At 46.7% G+C, this 12,470-nt stretch overlaps 1 protein-coding gene and 2 long non-coding RNA genes across 8 annotated transcripts in view; 1 reads left to right on the top strand and 2 right to left on the bottom strand.

Moving 5' to 3' along the window:
• Nucleotides 1-7,846, bottom strand: part of LOC140721018 (uncharacterized) — a 45,910-nt gene extending 38,064 nt beyond the window's left edge. For 4 of the 6 annotated variants that reach the window (XR_012097302.1, XR_012097300.1, XR_012097297.1 and 1 more), the window contains exons 1-2: nucleotides 6,244-6,353; nucleotides 318-485 (exon numbers count right to left, since the gene is read on the bottom strand). The gene's annotated coding sequence lies outside the window, so the exon portion shown is untranslated. Of the gene's footprint in view, nucleotides 1-317; nucleotides 486-6,243; nucleotides 6,363-7,828 lie in introns of those variants that run through there. The other 2 variants (XR_012097299.1, XR_012097298.1) reach the window with 2 other exon arrangements.
• LOC140721021 (uncharacterized) overlaps nucleotides 1-12,470 on the bottom strand; it is a 689,868-nt gene that overhangs the window by 22,871 nt on the left and 654,527 nt on the right. The window lies entirely within an intron of this gene.
• Nucleotides 8,155-9,662, top strand: LOC140720983 (uncharacterized). The gene is made up of 3 exons (XR_012097294.1): nucleotides 8,155-8,266; nucleotides 8,783-8,923; nucleotides 9,031-9,662. It is a non-coding gene; the product is annotated as an uncharacterized lncRNA (long non-coding RNA).

Here is a 12,470-nt window from a genome sequence, read left to right as displayed (position 1 = left end):
GATTGGGCAGCAACAGTCATAGACTGTTCCTGTTTGAGCGACTAACTGAGTAAGGCCTGGGTGCTTGGAATAAAGAGTTTGTATTTATACGGTCTCTGAGTGACTTTTTCCAGATTCGACTTCCACAGAATGGGAGTGGCTTTAAAGGACTGAGCTGCTGGAAGCACATTACCAGACCCGGAGTGATTGCAACTGTGTCTGACAGAGGCATAACTGGTTCTGCTGGGCACATTCAGTCTCACTCCAACTATTCCCTACCTTCCCTTGTACAGGTATGTACTGTCTAAATGACCAGTGATTGAGTAAATGAGACTCACCAAACTTTCTCCTGAATGAATCACTGGAATCTCCGAGTCAGATGGGTTCTCTCCAGTTGATGCTCTCAATCCTCGGGCTGGTTCACTTCTTGCTGTTCCCTCATCTTCAGTCGTGGTTTCCTTCCAGTTGGGGTTTTTCTTCCAATAAATCTCTCACCCCAGGTCTAACTTTAACATGAAAGATAATGAAGCACAATAACAATAAAAAGAACCAAACATTTCTGCTTAATGTTACTAAGAGCAAAATTCACTGAAATGTAAACATTGACGGCAGATATAATGATCTCAGTGAACAATCTTTTATTGTCCCTCACACATCACAAAACGATATGGGATAAGAAGGAGCCATCATTCAGTCATGGTAAGACATAAGACACAGGAACAGAATTAGGTGATTCAATCCATCTGGTCTGCCCCACCACTCAACCATGGCTGATTTTTATTCAAACACCATATTCCTGCCTTCCCACTGTGACCCTAAAGTGACTTAGCAATCATCAATATATTAATCTCTCTCATAAACATACGCAAATGGCAGCCTCAACCATCATCTGCGGCGACAAATTCCACAGATCAGACATCCTTTGGGCAAATATTTTTTCACATCTCAGTTTTAAAGAGAAACATCTTTTTTACGAGACTGTGCTGTCAGATCACAGATTCTCTATCTAATGGAAACATCCTCTCCATGTCCACTGTATCCAGGCTTTTCAGCATTCGGTAGGTTTACTTAACCATACATCCCTCCACCACCCCCACCATCCCTCTGAACTCTATTGAACACAAGTCCAGAACCATCAAGTGCTCCTCATACATAAAGTCAATCATTGCTGATATTATTCTTGCAAACCTTGTTAGCAACAACTGTACTGCACACATTTCCAGGAATAAGAGACAAATTGGTACCAGGGTAATTTGCAGGCAAAGTTGTGCTTTCTTCACTCTTCTACCATCACAGAACGAGCCATTTCTGTTTCCAGGTTCAAAGAGATCCATTCCAGGAAATATAAACCATTCCAGGGTGAATGTAATAAAAAGCTGGAATTACCAGAAACACTCAGCAGGTAAGGAACAGCTGTAGGGAGAGGAACAATCCTTGCAGTTCAGGTTAATAACGTTTCATGAGAATGGCTTCAAACATTTTCAGTTTTTAGTACAGATGCCCAGTATCTTGAGTTTCTGTTTGATTCCCACTGCCTGACAGCTTGATCCCCAAGGGCATTTTACTTGTATCTAAAACTGTGATATCCAACCTCACAGAGTCACACAGCTGAACCTGCCACTTACCCACCCTGAGAGTCTCACATATCGTCAGCACATCTCAGACTGGGTAGTGCAATCCGGGATTTCCCCACAACCAATGTCCAGCTTCTCGAGATATCTTCTTCATTGCAGAAGGACGAGCATCCAGCCCCATCTGTAGAAGCACTAACCAAAGTCAAAGCCAAAACACCAACAGTTCCATATGCCTGGAATGCTGATCGCAGGATTATAGCCCAAGCACCAACTCTCCCAGTACTCCTTGCTGCCAGTAAAATGCTATAATGTGTCACCAAGTCACTATTCAAAAACTAGCACCTCCACACCAATGCACAACACAACTGGTACCTGATGACCCTCCGTCATTCCAGCTAACAAAAACCGATTCTGGAAATAACTCAGCGAGGCCAAAGGTGCAAAAGAACACTTCACAATGAAGACACAGGTTAAAAGAAAGATTGCTGATATATAACATTGCGGAGGTGGGATACAGGGTGGACCGAGGTTGACCCAGATGGTTGATGTATATCACTGAAGCAGGAGTGAGGAGACTGGACAGAGTTTGAACAAGATAGGCAGAGAATGAGCAGATGGAACCAGGTGGGAGAAGGGATCAAGGACAATCAGTGATCAATACACAGATACTGAATTAACAGCATACACTACCGTATGAAAGATTCTAAAATGACAAAGTTAGAACAAACAACAAGAACTTTGCCACATATACTTTGACCCTCACCACATTTTTATCAACACACCATAGAAACTTTCCCATCTGGACAGTTCAGGTTTTGCATGGTAACTGCTCTGCCCGTGACTGCGAGGAACTGCAGAGACCTTTGGATACAGATCAGCACATCACAGAAACCATTCTCCCCCCTAGGCCTCCCAGTCCCTCGGTAAAGCAGGCAGTGAAATCAAAGATCCCCACAACCTGGGACGTTCTTCTTTCTCACCCACCACAATTGGGGAGAAACAACAGCCATCAAGCTGAAGGAAGCGAGGCCAGTTGAGGGAAGTTAACGGGACTCAGTGGCCAACATCAGATGTCCCAACACAACACAGAGGAAGCATCACCACCCATCCGGAGACTGTGCGAACACACCACCTGATCTTGCATCACAAAACAGAGGGCAGGCCAGATCTGCGGTAAAAAGCCTCAAGTGACCTGCTGGCGGGACTTCCTTTTCAATTCTGCGGAAATAGACAGCCCGGACTCCTGGTTTGGATCACTGAATGCAAATGAAGAGAAGTCTACACATTTTTGACGAGCCCGGGTAACTGGAGAAAACAACACAAGTTTGTCCAACCTCTCGTTATAGCTCATGTACTCTAATCTAGACATTATCCTGTAAACCTCTTTTACACCCTCTACTATTATTATGACATTTCACATTCTTAAAATAGTGATCCTAACTGACCTAATACAGGGAATGTTTTCTAGGATTAAATGTCAGGAATTGTGAAAAACTGAGTTTAAATGTAATTGGCTACAATGTGTGTAAACTTCTGCATTTTAACTGTGGCCATTAACATGAAAAAGAAAATTTGCCAGTATATCAAGCAGATAAATGTCAAATTTTCTGTTCTCATGGATGAATCAACAAGCAGTAAGACCACCCTAATAGATTATTTGAACTGTGAAAATGATAAGGCAGGTGGTTTGAACTGTGAAAGTGATAAAGCAGGTGATCCCCATTTTATGTTTTTAGATCTAATCGAACTGCCTGATCAGAAAGCTGCAACTATTGCTAAGCATCTATTGAACTGTCTCAATAACCATGCGTTTGATGACTCTTACCTGAAACAGAACCTTGTAGCTTTTGCTAGTGACGGAGTGAGTGTAATGCATAGTGTCAAATCTGGTGTTGCTACAATTCTCAAGGAACATTACCCTGATGTGACAATTTGGCACTGTCTTAATCACAGATTAGAACTTGCAGTAGGTGATTCAGTGAGAGAAGTGCACAGAAAAAAAAACATTTTCAAACATTTACGGACAAATTGTACTCTGTTTACAGTAGATTACCTCTGAACTGTCTGAATGTGCCTCTCAAAATCAGAATCAGGTTTATTATCACCGGCATGTGTCATGAAATGTGTTAAATTTGCAGCAGCCGTTCAATGCAATGCATAATACAGAAGAGAAGAAAACACAAAATGAAACAATAAAAATAAATAACTAGATCAGTTACAGTATCAGGGGTGTCAAACTCATTTTAGGTCACGGGCCGGATTGAGCAAAATGCAGCTTCATGCGGGCCGGATCAGTCGGACGCGTGCGAACGCAGCTTTCGTTGCCTCCGTTTTTTCAGCCTGCGCTCATGTGTCTCAGTCTCTGCTATAACTACAAAGTGTTTCACTTTACAAATTCCGTTTCTTTTGAAGAAGACTGCTGAATAAACACTAAAAACCCTGATAACCTGGTACCTGAATAAACTCAGCATTAGCCATATCATACGCGGTAGGCGCTTCGATTACTGGGACCAGCTTTAATAGTAATTAGATATTATCTCGCGGGCCAAAGATAATTTCACCGTGAGCCGGATTTGGCCCGTGGGCCTTGAGTTTGACATATATGCAGTATATGTATATCTGGGACACTTGCTCATCGTGATGTTTATAAATGACCTAGATGAGGAAGTGAGGGATGGTTAGTAAATCTGCTGACGACACAAAGGTTGGGGGTGTTGTGGATAGTGTTGAGGGCTGTCAGAGGTTACAGCTGGGCTGAGAACTGGCAAATAGAGTTCAACCCATTTAAGTGTAAAGTGATTCATTTTGTTAAGTCAAACATGATGGCAGAATATAGCATTAACGGTAAGTCTTGGCAGTGTGGAGGATCAGAGGGATCTTGGGGACTGAGTCCAGAGGACACTCAAAGCTGCCACGCAGGTTGACACTGTGGTTAAGGCGGTATACAGTGTATCGACCTTCATCAATCATGGGATTGAATTCAGGAGATGAGAGGTAAAGTCACAGATATATAGGACCCTTGACACACCCCACTGTGCTCAGTTCTGGTCGCCTCACTACAGGAATGATGTGAAAGCCTTAGAAAGGGTGCAGAGGAGATTTATAAGGATGTTACCTGGATTGGGGAGCATGCCTCATGGAAAAAGGTTGAGTGAACTTGACCTTTTCTCCTTGGAGCGACAGAGGATGAGAGGTGACCTGACAGAAGTGCATAAGGTAATGAGTGGTACTGATCGTGTGGATAGTCAGGGGCTTTTACCTGGGGCTGAAATTGTTGCCACAAGAGGGCACAGGTTTAAGGTGCTGGGGAGTAGGTACTGAGGGATGTCAGGGACAAGTCTCTTACTCAGAGAGTGGTGAGTGTGTGGAATGGGCTGCTGGCAACAGTGGTGGAGGCGGATACGATAGGGTCTTTTAAGAGACTTTTGGATAGGTACCTGGAGACATGAGAGAAAAAAAGAGAAAAACTAGCTTAAAAAACTAGAGGGCTATGGGTAACTTTAGAAATTTCCAAGTTCGGGACATGTCGGCACAACTTTGTGGGCCAAAGTGCCTGTATTGTGCTGTAGGGTTTGTATGTTTCTGTGAATAGATTAAAAATCGTGCAAGAAACAGAAAAACTATATATTTTAAAAGTGAGGTAGTGTTTAGGGGTTCAATGTCCATTTAGCATTTAGTTCTAATCCTCTGGTAATCTTATAAACGTCTATCCAGTCTCACTCCAGCCAGCACAGCTCCGGAGAAAACAACACAATTTTGTCCAACCTCTCATTATAGCTCATGCCCTCTAATCCATGGAATATCCTGGTAAACCTCTTCTGCACCTTCTCCAAAGCCCTGACTTCCTTCCGAAAATGAGGGCACTCCAGATGTGGTCTAACTAGTTTTATAAAGCTGCAACACAACTTCCCGACTTTTGAACTCAATGCTTCAACTAATAAAGACAACCATGCCATTTTCCTTCTTAACCACCTGATCAATCTGTGCAGTCTCTTTCAGGGAGCGATGAACTTGGAGTCTGAGATCCCTCTGATCATCAGCACTGTTCAGGGTTTTGCATTTAACAGTGTACTGTCTCGTACATTCGACCTACCGAGCTGCCGAGATGATCATCACTGATCAAATCTCACAGAGATTTCTCAGGTCCTGCTGAATTTGATGTCAAGTGCACAAGTACGGAGAAACACTGACTTGTAGTAGCATCACAGGCAAGTACATTCAGATAACACGGAACATAAGTTATACAATTCTCCGTCAGTTAAGAGATAGAAATACGTTTAACGTCATCCTGCTAATCGGACCAGAACAACAGGCGCTGAGCGGCGGCTCATCTCAGACGGTTCGGTGTGAAGGTCTCACAACCCGGACCGACCCCGGCAGATTCTGTGAAGGAAGCGAGGCGAGGCCGCCAGTTGGTGAAAGTTCATCCCCTCCCCCTTCAGGTTTCACCGATCGCCTTGTGCTTCTCTCCGCCCCCCACCCACCATCTTTTATTCTCCAGTCCCGCCGAAGGATTGCGGCCGGTAACGTTGACTGTACTCTTTTCCTAGCTGTTACCCGGCCTGCTGAGTTCCTCCAGCATTTTGTGCGCGTTGCTCGCATTTCCAGAATCTGCAGATTTTCTCTTGTTTGAGTTTAACTCACTGCCCGACGTCAGACCTCCCCGCTCGGAACCAGCTTCAGTACTCACCGAAGGGAAATTGTTGGTGTTGCCCCGCAGAGAATAATCCATTCCTGGCTCCCCGCCCTAGGGGGGAAGGATCCCTCCTGATCCCGATCCCTCGGCCAACCCGCTTCCACAAAGAACGAAAAACAACGGAGCATGCGCGATCTGTAATAGCGTCATCAGGCAGTGGGCGGGGCCTCAGAAACAAACCCACAGGTGCTGCGGATCCGCGGTGAAAAATGGTCACATGACTTTGGGTCTCCCACGTGACTCGGAGTCTCTGCTCCTCTCCTCACACGCTGCCCAATCCACCGCCACATTTCCCACATCATTTCATTATTTCCCTATCCTATTTTCATACGTACACTGGATACGTATTTAGCTTTTCCCCTCCATATCTTCCCCGATCCCTTTCCCTCCACTGCCAGGTCACAGAGTTCTCGGAGTTAGAGTTTCGATTTCCATCCCGGTCAAACACAAAATTCAGACCACACAGGGAATGTGCAGGTTTCATTTAAATCAGTCTATGTTTATAAACACTAATTTCTATTCACATTCCTCTGGCCTCACTGGACAGGAACACTGAAACATCAAGTGAGAAACAGGTGGGACTTTCAGCCCCTCTAACCATCTACAAGATGACGGCTGCTCTCCCATCTCAGCCACACGTTCCTCCCCGATCCTCATTTCCTCGATCCCTTCGGTCTCCACACACCTGCCAGCCTCTGTTTTATGTGAGGACAGTCACCAAGTATTCACCGCCCTCTGTGGTGGGGATTTACAGACATTCACAACCCGCGGAGTGGAGACATTTCCCCTCATCTCAGTCCCAGACAGTCCACCCACTTTTCCAGAGACTGGGATCCCTGGTGCAACCGGTAACGATGTTGTGCATTTCAATGTGTTCACCTCTCAGTCCTCGATTCTCTAAATGAAAGGGTTATCACATTTGATCTTTCTCCATATGATGGTCCACCACTCCAGGGATCAGTCTGGTGAATCTTCATTGCACTCTCTGTAACAAATACTCTCTGAAAACTTTGGTAATCCTATATGGAATTAATTTCCATCTTCTGTAGCCCCGTGTTTCGCCAAACACTCAACTGCCACCCCGTCACTATTTCCAACCCCACCTCCCCCCTCAGCTGGATCCACCTCTCACTCCCCAGCTCTTGCCCCATCCCCACCCCTCACCTCTTTTCTCTGACTATTTCCCGTCCACTCTCAGTCCAGAGGGAGGGTCCCGGCCCGAAATGTTGACGGCCCATTTCCCTCCACAGATGCTGCCCGAGCCACTGAGTTACTCCGGCAGTTTGTTATTTGGTCTGTATAACCCGTGTTAGTATGGGGAGCGGGATTTTACACCATATTCCAGGTACAGTCTCAACAAATCCCAAATAATTGTCACTTTGCCGGACCATTGACCCCGCTTGCAGGTCAACAGTCTGCCGGTGTTTGCCCCCCAATGTGGTGAATCCCTCTGATCGACACCACCGTGGGCACAGATATTACCACAGATCAGCCCCTCCTGTCCCCACCGGTACAAACATCCTGTCCGTCCCCTCCCACACCATTTTCATCCTTTCAATAAAATACCCCCTCTCCTCACTTTTTATGTCGTGATCCCTCCACGGGGAAGCGGCATCAAGCGACGGATCGTGTGGTCTCCTACTACTCCTCAGACTCCGGCTGTCGGAGACGCTTCAGAAACGCCCCCAACTTTCCTCGGATGGAAATAGATATAAATCAAAAAGCGGGACATTTTATTTGAAATTTGTTCCGCTTTAACGTGCAGTTCCAGCTGCAGCCGGAGACGGCTCTACGCCCGCTCGGCTGGTCCGCCTTCACTACTGGGTGTACCCAGTGATTGACATCACTTCGCACCAATGGGAATAGCGCAGCTCTGCAATCAATTCAATTCCTCTGTTGACTGTTCGGGGAGGGGGGCGTTGGCTCGTGCTTAATTGCTCAGCCGTTAAACCGAAAAAGCTCGAGCACAGCAGCGCGTGTGTGACGTAAGGCACCGTGCTCGTGACAGCAGATGCAGGTATGAGGAGACCGTGGGTGACGTCAGGCGCGTGGGGGCTCCTGTGTGACGTCACGTCAGGGGGAGCGCTTCAATTTTAAAACACCTTTTGTTTCGTACGATGTGGAACAACAAAATTAAATTAGGGTTTCAGCACTGAATCCGGTGCTGTGTGACGTAAAGTCCTGTGTCCAGTTGTTGACTGAGTGGGCAGCGCGGTTTTGTCTCGACTGGAGGCTCCAGGCTCTCCTCAGCCCCGGTTTTAACTTTGCCACCGAGCCCCGGCTGTGGGATCAGTCCCTTGTGGTTCTCCGAGGGGTTTGGTGTGAAGGGACGGCTCTGTCTGTGTGTGGGTAGAGATTATGAATGGAGTGTGGGTCCGGGTCCCGAGACGAATTAAGCTGTAAACAAGGGGGGATCTGGTGAATTGGATCAAACAGCTTACCCCGCGTGTCCTTTCAGGAAACAACAATCATTTTAATGACTGTCCAATCTCGCTGCTAACAAGATTACGTGTTACAAAATTGTGTGTTACAGAGCCCCAGAATCTAGGACAGCCGTCATGGGCTGCGAGTGCGTATAGGGAACGAGGTCACTGAATTGTACATCAGAGAAGGTCACGGGTTTCTACAGCCTCCTATGAGATCTGCTGGCACATCGGGAGTCTGAATGGGAAAGGTAATAGGGAAGGGGCTGAGGAGAGAGTTTAAACATGTTCAGGGGTGGAGGGGTACAGGAGCTGTCTCATAGATCGTTTTGATTGTTTTTTGTGTGTAATCTCACAGGTGGTGACTGAGGAAGAAGCTTGTTGACGGAGGATACCCAGAGGCGAGTAGGTCAGACACAGAATCAGGAATTGAATTGAATTGACTTTATTTCTTACATCCATGAAGAGTAAAAATCTTTACGTTATGTCTCCATCGAAATGTGCAACGTGCAATCATAGTAATTTATAATAGTTTATAATAAATAAAACCGACAATGTAATATAGAGTACACTCAAATCAGCATGTGTTCATCAGTCTGATGTCCTGGTGAAGAAGCTGTCCCAGAGCCTGTCGGTCCGGCCTTTTATGTCGCGGTACCACTTCCTGCATGGTGGCAGCTGGAATAGTGACAGTGATGTGATTTCCTGTGGCACGGGTACAGACTGTCGACTCAAGTGAGGAGTTTGTGTGGAGATGCAGCTTCCCCGGAGGTGGAGGAAAGAGGACACACCAACAGGTGGGACCAGCTGTGGGAAGACATGGTTTGTCAGGTCTGATGATGAGCTGAATGTACCATCACCTTCAGAGTGAATCAGAAAACCATTCTGGGGGTATTTAAAATGTCAGAAGCAGGGGCAGGCGTTGTGTCTCCATCAGACCCTCAGTGAGATGGTTCCAGTTACAATGTGCAGGGATGAAAGCACAGTGTTTGGGGGCAGATTTAGTCACTGATTCTGTCACAGTGAGAGTGTTAGTTTTGCTGTGAGGAAGCAATATTAATGGAAGAAGACACAGGAACTTCATCAATTGCCAGTTGTTCAGCAGAAGTGACCAATCTATGTTACCTTGAGAGAAACAGATACTTGCAGTGGCGACAAAGGGGTGCAGTCTGGTTTATTTCAGGTTGGACAGGGGTGTGGAGTTTTGAGATCAATCCCTTGTGGTGCCACCATCGTTAATTTAGTGTGTCCAGAGTGGAGGGTCACACAGCACAGAAACAGGCCTTTGGCCGGCCATACCCGTTCTGACCATCCACTCACTGTCTACACTGGTCCCATTTATCAGCACTTGGTTCATAGCCGACTGTATCTCAGCAGTTTCAATGCTCATCCACTTCGTAAATGTTGTGAAAGGACCTGCCACCACCACCACCTCGGACAGTGTGTTCCAGATTTCAACTACCCTCTGAGTGAAAAATCTCTTCCTCAGATCCCTCTAAACCTCTTCATCCTCTGCTTAAATCTATGCTCGCTGAGTTGTGACACGTCTGTCCCAGGATCGAGGCTGATATGGGCATTAGTGAGGCCTTTGATACGGTTCAGCATGGGAAGTTGCTGTGGAAAGTTAGATCACATGGGATCCAGAGAGAGCTGGCTTACTGGATGCACGGTTGCCTTGATGGTAGGAAGCAGAGAGTGATGGTGGGAGGCTGTTTATTGGACTCAAGGCCCAGCCTAGTGAGGTTCCCCAGGGTTACACCCATTGCTTTCATTATTCATTGATATTTAATTATATTTGCATTTGCACAGTTTGTTGAATTCTATGCTCTACTTCAGGGGTGTCAAATTCATTTTAGCTCACGGGCCGGATTGAGCAAAATGCAGCTTCATGCGGGCCGGATCAGTCGGACGCGTGCGAACGCAGCTTTCGTTGCCTCCGTTTTTTCATCCTGCTCTCATGTGTCTCAGTCTCTGCTATAACTACAAAGTGTTTCACTTTACAAATTCCGTTTCTTATGAAGAAGACTGCCGAGCAAGACTGCCGAATAAACACTAAAAACCCTGAAAACCTGGTACCTGAATAAACTCAGTATTAGCCATATCGTACGCCATAGGCGCTTCGATTACTGGGGCCAGCTTTAATAGTAATTAGATATTATCTCGCGGGCCAAAGATAATTCCACCGCGGGCCAGATTTGGCCCGCGGGCCTTGAGTTTGACATATATCCTCCCACAAACCCCTGTATAAAGGCGATTGGAGGCACTGCTCCTCGTTCAGTCTCCAGGATGTTGTGTGGTGGTTGCTTGCTGCTGACGGTGCTTTCTTCCAGCCAGTAAAAGCCTACCTTGACTCATGTCTCTGAGAGTTATTGATGGCGCATCAGATAGCCAGAGGCTTTTTTCCCAGGACGGAAATGGCTAACACGAGTGGGCATGGTTTTAAGCTGCTTGGAAGTAGGCTCAGGGGAGACGTCAGAACCAAGTTTTTTAAACAAAGAGTGGTGTCTGTGTGCGGAATACGCTGCCAGCGACGGTGGTAGATACTAATACAATAGGGTCTTTTAAGAGATTCTTAGATTGGTACATAGAGCCTTGAAAAATAGAGGGCTATGAGGTAGGGTAATTCTAGGCAGTTTCTAGAGTAGGTTCCATGGTCGGCACAACATTGTGGGCCGAAGGTCATGTAATGTGTTGTAGATTTCTGTGATTCTCTGAAATTCAAGGGAACTCTCTTCTCCGACGGACTGGTGACCAGTTGCAACCTGTCATCACAGGGAGAGTGAGAGGTGAACAGCAGGAATAGATTTTGATATACTGATACGGAACAGAAATATGGGCTGGGAACAGATTGGCCGAGTGGTCTTTCTAGTGTACATTGTGAGTGTGGTAGAGACAGTAAGTACCTGAGACAGGGGATTTGATACAGAACTGATTCAACATTCACAGATCCACAATATTAAACATCAGTCCTGGGTCCGATGAGCAGCCGAAAGAACTGCCGAATCTGACAGTAACAGTCCCTCATGAACCTGCAGCTTCCTTCAGTCACCGTGAAGGTTAAACATTTAACACGGAGCTGGCCACCGCCCGAATAGGAAACACACCTGCAAACGCTGCGGTCGGCAAGACGCAGGAGGTTCACCGTAGCGCCAATAGTGGCCGGAGGTCTGTATGGCGCCACCAGTGGCTGTAGGTCTGCACATCACCACCTGTGGCCGGAGGGCGGAGGGACAACGGAGAGGTAAATCACAAACGACGAAGTCTGCAGATGCTGGAAATACAGAGCAACACACACAAAAATGCTGGCGGAACTCAGCAGGCCGGGCAGCATCTATCGAAAAGTGAACCCTCCTTCAGGATTGAAATGGAATGGGGGAATTATGTGAAAAAATCGGGGCAGGCGAGGAAATATCTAGCTGAAAGGTGATAGGTGAAGCCAGGTAGGTGGGAAAGCTCGAGCAGAAGAAAATAGAATCTAATAGGAGAGGAGAGTGGAGAATAGGAGCAGTGGCCCCAGAGAGAAGTGATAAGCACGTGAGAGGACGTGAAAAGTCAGAGAGGAAGAAAGGGAGTGAGAGGGAGGGAGATTTGTTCACCGGAAGGAGAAATCGATATTCTTGCCAACAGGTGGTGGGGGGGGGGGGTGTTACCCGAACGGAATATAAGGTGCAGGTCCTGGACCCTGAGGGTGACCACAGCTTAGCACAAGAGGAGGCGATGGGTTGACACGTCGGGACGGGAATGGGAATCGGAATCTAATTGAAAATGTTTGGACACCGGGAAGTCCCGCTGGGAGCG

The sequence above is a fragment of the Hemitrygon akajei genome, unplaced genomic scaffold, assembly GCF_048418815.1.
Source record: "Hemitrygon akajei unplaced genomic scaffold, sHemAka1.3 Scf000049, whole genome shotgun sequence".
Classification (NCBI taxonomy): Eukaryota; Metazoa; Chordata; class Chondrichthyes; order Myliobatiformes; family Dasyatidae; genus Hemitrygon; species Hemitrygon akajei.
Note: the sequence above shows the minus strand (reverse complement) of the source record. Positions and strands in the feature narration are given on the sequence as shown.